We start from the raw sequence: 6,558 nt of genomic DNA, 5'->3' as shown, positions 1-6,558 counted from the left end.
GAGAGAGAGAGAGAAAGAGAGAGAGAGAGAGAAAGAGAGAGAGAGAGAAGGATTTGGGGGGTTAGTTTACAATCCAGACTGCTGGACACCTAACGTGATCATTAAGTCAAGTATTAAAAGTCAAGTATTAATAACCATGGCTTAATCTCATAAATGGGCWGACTTGTAGCATTAGAGGAAGAAGACCTGAAATGTTCACTAGCGGAAACAGACCGCGTGCATACATGGCTGGTATTAGAATGTTTTTCATTAGTCATTAAACCTAAGACTTCAATCATCATATTATTTTCTGCACTTCCCCCTTTTGTTGTGCTCTCAGAGGGACCAATTCATTGCTAAGGGGGAGATTCACTGACATTCTGCCATACGCGTTAGAAGTTCTACAAAATGAGCGTTCAAGAGTCGCATATGGTCACAATATTGCTTCTGCCCCTTTTTACACAACTTTAACCCAATATCATATTACTCTACTAATTTAACTGAAGCTTGCTCCAAATCACTTCAGTGGCACCTCGGAGAAGTCTGCCACAACAGGCATCTTCTTGTATAGCAGATGGTGCTAAAAGTCATTTACATATAAAAACCTATGCCCTCTCTACACAACAAATGCTGAGCAGCCTCCTCTCCCTAATCTTTCACTCAACTTAATCTGTGCTAAACACAGTTTAACTGAAAACGAAGACCAGAACAAGCGAGTTTGAGAAACCACGGGGTAAACCAGTTTAAAATTACTTTGTGCATGAAATAGAAAAATATTTTCATAGCATAGGGCAGGCTTACTGATTGCATACCCCTCAACTGAAAATTGTGCTGTTGTGAAAAATTTTAGGGTATAATCTCTTTGAAAATATGTACATACACACACTAAAATGTACTTATCTATATAGCACATTTCTCTTTGAATGGAAGAAAAGTACAGAGAGAATCAGTCGAGTGGTGCAGTAACAATAAACATAAGCAGAGCAGGTTTTCCAAATTCATAGCTCATTCACTAAAAAGTAATTCCCAAGAAACACTCAAAGGTATTTCACATCTATATCATGTTAGGGCAAATCTATGCTGTTGAGAGAGCATGGTTGATTTTTAATCCACAATTAAGCTACAGACTTTGGACAACTACCTATAACAGACTTGCAAAAAGAGCAAAGATGTATAACAGCCTTTAAATAGTAACTGAAATTTTAGTTAAACTTTAAATAGCACTTAGAAAAAGTGAAGAACTTCAGCATTTCTCCTTCTAGCTATTTATTTGTTCAGTAACAGTCACATTCAGTATTGTTTGAAATTGAAAAAAATATAAAGTATATTCCATGAAGATTAGCTTTTCTTTTCTCATCATGATTGTAAACCTTTCATGTCTATCTCCGCTACATTTCCTCCTCAAGAAAAGTTAAAAAGACTGTAGAGTTTGGGTGGCACATCCAGACATAGTCCTGCTTTACTGTGCAGGACCCTGTTGCTCAGTAGTTCAAACACAGACTAATAAAAATCAGAAGATAAAATTTAGAACAGTCAAGAAATACAGCAACCACTCAGTTACTAAATCCTAAACATTTACATCTAAAGACTTTGACACAAAGTTTCTTCATGTCACCCTCTTTATTTCAGACAATCCTACTCTAATATTTTTTTCTCTAAACTCATTCTGTAGAAAAGAAAGAAGAAAGCCTCATCCTTCCCATTTAATAAAGTTGGAAACTGAGAAAGATTTGCCAAATGCAATGTCAGCACTCGATTAGAATCCGGAGCCTCCAGAGTTCCACCCCTGTATTTATCTCTCCAAATGATACTGCCTTACTAACAAAAAACAAACAATATGACTCTGCTATTAAAATAGCAACGTTGTTCCCCAACATCAAAATCCAATTATCTCAGTTTGGGCACACAGAGAACACAAAATACACAATTGGTGACCATTTGCAGAAGATTTGACTAGGTAAATTGTTCTATGTAAAACAAAACTAATGAAAGACAGGTTTAATGAAAAATTACTTGTAGGCAATTTCTTTTTTCTTCTTGCATCTGCCTTCTTCTAGCTCTTACAACTGAGGCGGAGAGTAAACAGGAAGGCAAGCAGAGGAAGAAAACTGTGCATCCTTCCCCTCATGTGAAACAAACCACAGTTTAACACCATGATACTTCATACAAGAGGAAAAGAAAAAAGTTAATTTTCTTAGTAGCTGCAACCATAGCCCAGGCAGAAGTTTAAAAAATAAAAAAAAGAAAGAAAAAAAACGAAAAAGAAAAAAGAAAAGAAAAAAGCCAAGTCCACATCAAACAAGCAACTGTAACAGACTAACACTATCTAACCTAGTGAAATTTGGACAAAATTCAAAAATCAGTCTTCCAACCACAGTAACATTCCAGTGCCTGCAGATAGGGTGATGGCCAATTTTGGAAAATTTTGGTACACTTGCACACACTCCCCAATTAACACAAAGGCTACTAATATTTGGAAAAGTGAAGAACTGAATTTTTATTTTATCTTAGATATTTAAAGCAGAAGAGAACTGTGCTAATTCAACGGTTTGGGTTGAGGGGGTTATTTGTTTGGTTTTTTTTTTTTTCTTAAACTGTCACAGAGACCTACCAGCTAAAGGATATCAATGATCCACTTCTGCAACCCAATCAATACAAGTAAAGTATTGGAAGCACGTACCCTTTCTGAAGCTCATGATATTGCCAAAATCCACCTACTTATCTCACATGTGGCACTAAAAGTATCAAAGCTGAGCAAACTGGCTTTTTTTTCTTTTTAAAATTAGTAGTAAAATGCTTTAATTCTGCAGTGGAATAAAAATAGATCATAAGAACACTAAAAGAAAAAAAAAAAAAAAAAAAGAAAAAAAAGGAACTGTGCTTTTACAGTTAGCTAAATCGCTATATATAAACCCACCACAAAAGAACAATGAACAAAAGACAACTCTGTTTCTTTAAAGCTCATCATTTTCACCTTTACAGAAGATCTTCTGAAACCATAGACTGAAAACAGGAGCAAAAGTTTTTAGAAAAAGTCACAAGCRAAAAAAGAAACAACAGCACAAGAACTCTATCAAGCAAGAAAATATGACTTCTTCAAGAACACAGGATCTTACTTACTTGGCAATAAATTTCCTATCAGAACTTGCTAACTACTGCATTTTCAGCTCTTACCTGTGCTTTATGGTTTAAATTAACAAAATAGATTGGTCTTGCTCATTGCAAATTATATGTCAATAAATTTACAAAAATGAGATAATCCTTGTATTAAATATGAAACACTCTGAAAGTGTATGTAGTGTAAAGCAGTATGGCCACAACATTGCAAAGTGATCCACATGTATATGCCTCGATGACCTGGAGACCTTATATTAACAGTGCTCAGCCTTGTTAACTGCTAATTAAACAGGGCTGGAATAAGGTTGGTACCCATTCAGTTGATGGGATTCCTACAGACAGATGCAGTTACTGATAGTAAAGGACCAGAGCCATTGCTGAATCTACAGCCCATTTTTCATCATGAGTAAAATTCCAGGGTCTTGATGGCAAGGATAAAATTAGCTGAACATCTTTTCCATTCCACTGTTTTATGTTCAAACTAGCATAATTACACAAATTACCCATTAACTTTATTTTAACAAAGAAATACACAGGAAATTAGTTTTTCACAAAGCTTTAAGACATGCCTATCCCAGGACACTTGGGCATTCTATTCCTGTTCCTCTATCCATCTTTCAGTCCACTTTGAACCTGTCTGTAATACAGTCCAGCACCACACTGACAATTCCTGCACCACACTGACAAATTCACAGTTAAGAACTCCTTCTCCCAAAGGTTAACATGATCATAGCAAAGTTGGAAGCAAATACTCAATGCTTCGCATTTGTATGTAATGTTGAGGTCTAAGCTTAACCTCCAGCAAAGGGGCCAAACAGACAACTATGGGCAGGAGGGTGACAAGATTTGTCAGAGCAGTTTGCCACAGGCATAAAATTCTAAAGTTGAGGTCAACATGTGCTGAGGTGATACAGTTACACTTGGGCAAGGAAGTGGAAGTTCGGGTTAGATTTACACAGCCTACATTGAACTATCCACTCTAGTTTTAGAGCACATTAAATGTTCCACTAAGACCTATCAATGTGTTTAAATAAGATTATTTGATACTACACAAAGTAACTCAGATAATACTGTAGATAAAGCACATATGCAAAAGAATAAAGACTTTAAATATATTTGAGAATTGTTAAGCTGTTCTTAAACATAGCTGTCAACTGAGAATTACTCAGTAGTAATGTATTTATAGAGGGGTTTCATATAGATCATCTAAGGTTAAATACTATACAACGCTATCATGAACGTACATGAAGCACATATAAGAAGTCACTGTTCTTAAAATTAGTGGTTGACAATCTAGCAGAACAGTAAATTGTAAGAATACAGCGCTTTTACAAAGTGGTCTGTGCAATCTAAATGTAAAGTAGTTTTTCATATCATCTGATGCAATGTTACACGACCAGAAAGAATAAGGGGCTGTAACACAGCAAGATGCGTCTTAAAAAAAGAAATTTATTATAGCATATGCAACTTAACCCAGGCTCCCAACACAATACAACAAGAAAAGGACATTCACTGGATGTCTGAAACACTAAAAGGTAGAGAGAAAACATTTCTCTGTGTAGATGACTTTATCAAACCGAAACCCATAATGGAACCAGGTAATACAGTTCTAGTGCTCCCATTTTCAACTCTTTAAACCAAAACCAGAAGAAACCCACCAAGTGCAGGCTATAGAATAGCACTATGTTAATGAAGAGAACATTCTCTACATTAAAATACTTCTTAAATTTAAGAGAAAAAGGATAGTTAGAATCACGCCACATATTTTAGTTTCTGTATTTTTTAAATATTGTCTTAATTGTTAACCACCAAAACACATTTAGTGGTGAGTCTTCCAACTCTTAATGCTTCTGAATTGAAACCATGTCTTTTCAGAAGACTTATGTTAACTAAATACATCACTACACATGATAACAGGCATAAATAGACAAGTGCTAAGGTGTACAATATAGCAAAGATCAGATTAGAAGATCAATGGTCTCTCTGAGCCTTAATAGGCAGAGGAGCAATCAATCAATGTATTTGGCTCCATAGATTCTCCCATTAAAGAAATAGATGGAAGTGGTTGGCACAGTACACAAAGTCTCCTCATTTATAACCACTGAACAATTTAGCTTTTCCTAGGCAACAGAACTGATATCTAGAGAAAGACAGCTTATTACCTCAGCTTTTCACTTCTTTCAAATTTGCAGCATGTGTTGCAGATTAACAGTTACATTTTTGCTTTTTACAGCTTCCCAAAATTAAAACATGCACAGAAAATGCAGAATTGCAGCTGTTTACKACTTTTCACAGTGTAAGGAAATGAATTCCTTTTTAAATTCCATTCCACATTTTTAGTTTTGGTTATGTTATTTTTGGAGGGTGAAATAGTAGCATTCCAGCCAGTCTTTTTAAGACCTTTTCCCTGACTCTTGGTTTCTGTCACTTCATTTCTACTTTTAACTGAAAACACACTTCCACTTACTGATAATTTGCACTAAAAATGAGCTGTTTACTAAATTGGTAAATTTTGCAATTTGAATGTTTTCACCATACTCATCAGAATGCCAGCAGAGAATAATGTCAAATTGTATAAAGCAACTGAAACCCAGAAGAAAAGGCTCTTATGGGAAATTCACTACAAATTTCACAAGCCAATGAAGAAAGATGAAGTAATTATTATTTCATACATATGCATGTAGAATGTACAAACTAGGAAACTCAATTCATTAACATTATATTTCACTCGCTGCTACTCATTTGAACAATACTTACAGAGAGCATACAGAAAGTAAAGTGATGACCTTTGCTACAAAAATATGCATTTACAATCCAGCTGGTACCCTCATTTGGTTTGCTAATTTTCCCAATGTATTACATGAACTGATCTACAATGCAAGCTTACAAAACATAAAAATCAAGTGCTAAGCAGCCACCAATCTCAGTTTTGCAGGTTAGAATTTCTCTTCAGAATCATAAACAGTTTTTTGTGCATCTAATCTATGTCCAAGTCAGGAGAGGGCGAGAGTAAAAGAAACACTCCTTTGAGTGTAAAATCAGTGTGAAAAGCTCTACCAGGGTTAAGTATTAACCTGATGCATTTTTCAGAACGACTGTACTATTTTTAACTGCTCTTTTTTGGCCACAGGTCAAAGTTTTCCTAGCAAAATACCAAAGTGAAAATGCTGGGAGCGAAGCCCAGAGGCAGCTCTCTCTGCTTCGGCCTAGGCTAAAACTTATCTGAATCCAGTTAGATACGTAGTACTGTTTCCCACTCCCCTTCATTGACTGCTATGTATGTCATTATGCTTCTGAGTGTCTGACAGGAACAATACAGTATTGGAGCCTTGAGAAGAACATTTTTTAGATGTTATAGGAGATTCCTCTATTCCCCACTCAACACAGGCACACATAGTGTTCAGTCAGTTCCTGTATGTTGGCCAAACAGAACTGAGTCATTTGAAGAAGGAGGGAAAAAAA

The 6,558-nt window shown here is 35.7% G+C and overlaps 1 protein-coding gene across 3 annotated transcripts in view; it reads right to left on the bottom strand.

Annotated features, from left to right (window-relative positions):
* ROCK2 (Rho associated coiled-coil containing protein kinase 2) overlaps positions 1–6,558 on the bottom strand; it is a 93,631-nt gene that overhangs the window by 85,937 nt on the left and 1,136 nt on the right. The window lies entirely within an intron of this gene.

The sequence above is a fragment of the Rhea americana genome, unplaced genomic scaffold, assembly GCF_003343005.1.
Source record: "Rhea americana isolate MKP2758 unplaced genomic scaffold, rheAme1 scaffold_159, whole genome shotgun sequence".
NCBI classification, from domain to species: Eukaryota; Metazoa; Chordata; class Aves; order Rheiformes; family Rheidae; genus Rhea; species Rhea americana.
Note: the sequence above shows the minus strand (reverse complement) of the source record. Positions and strands in the feature narration are given on the sequence as shown.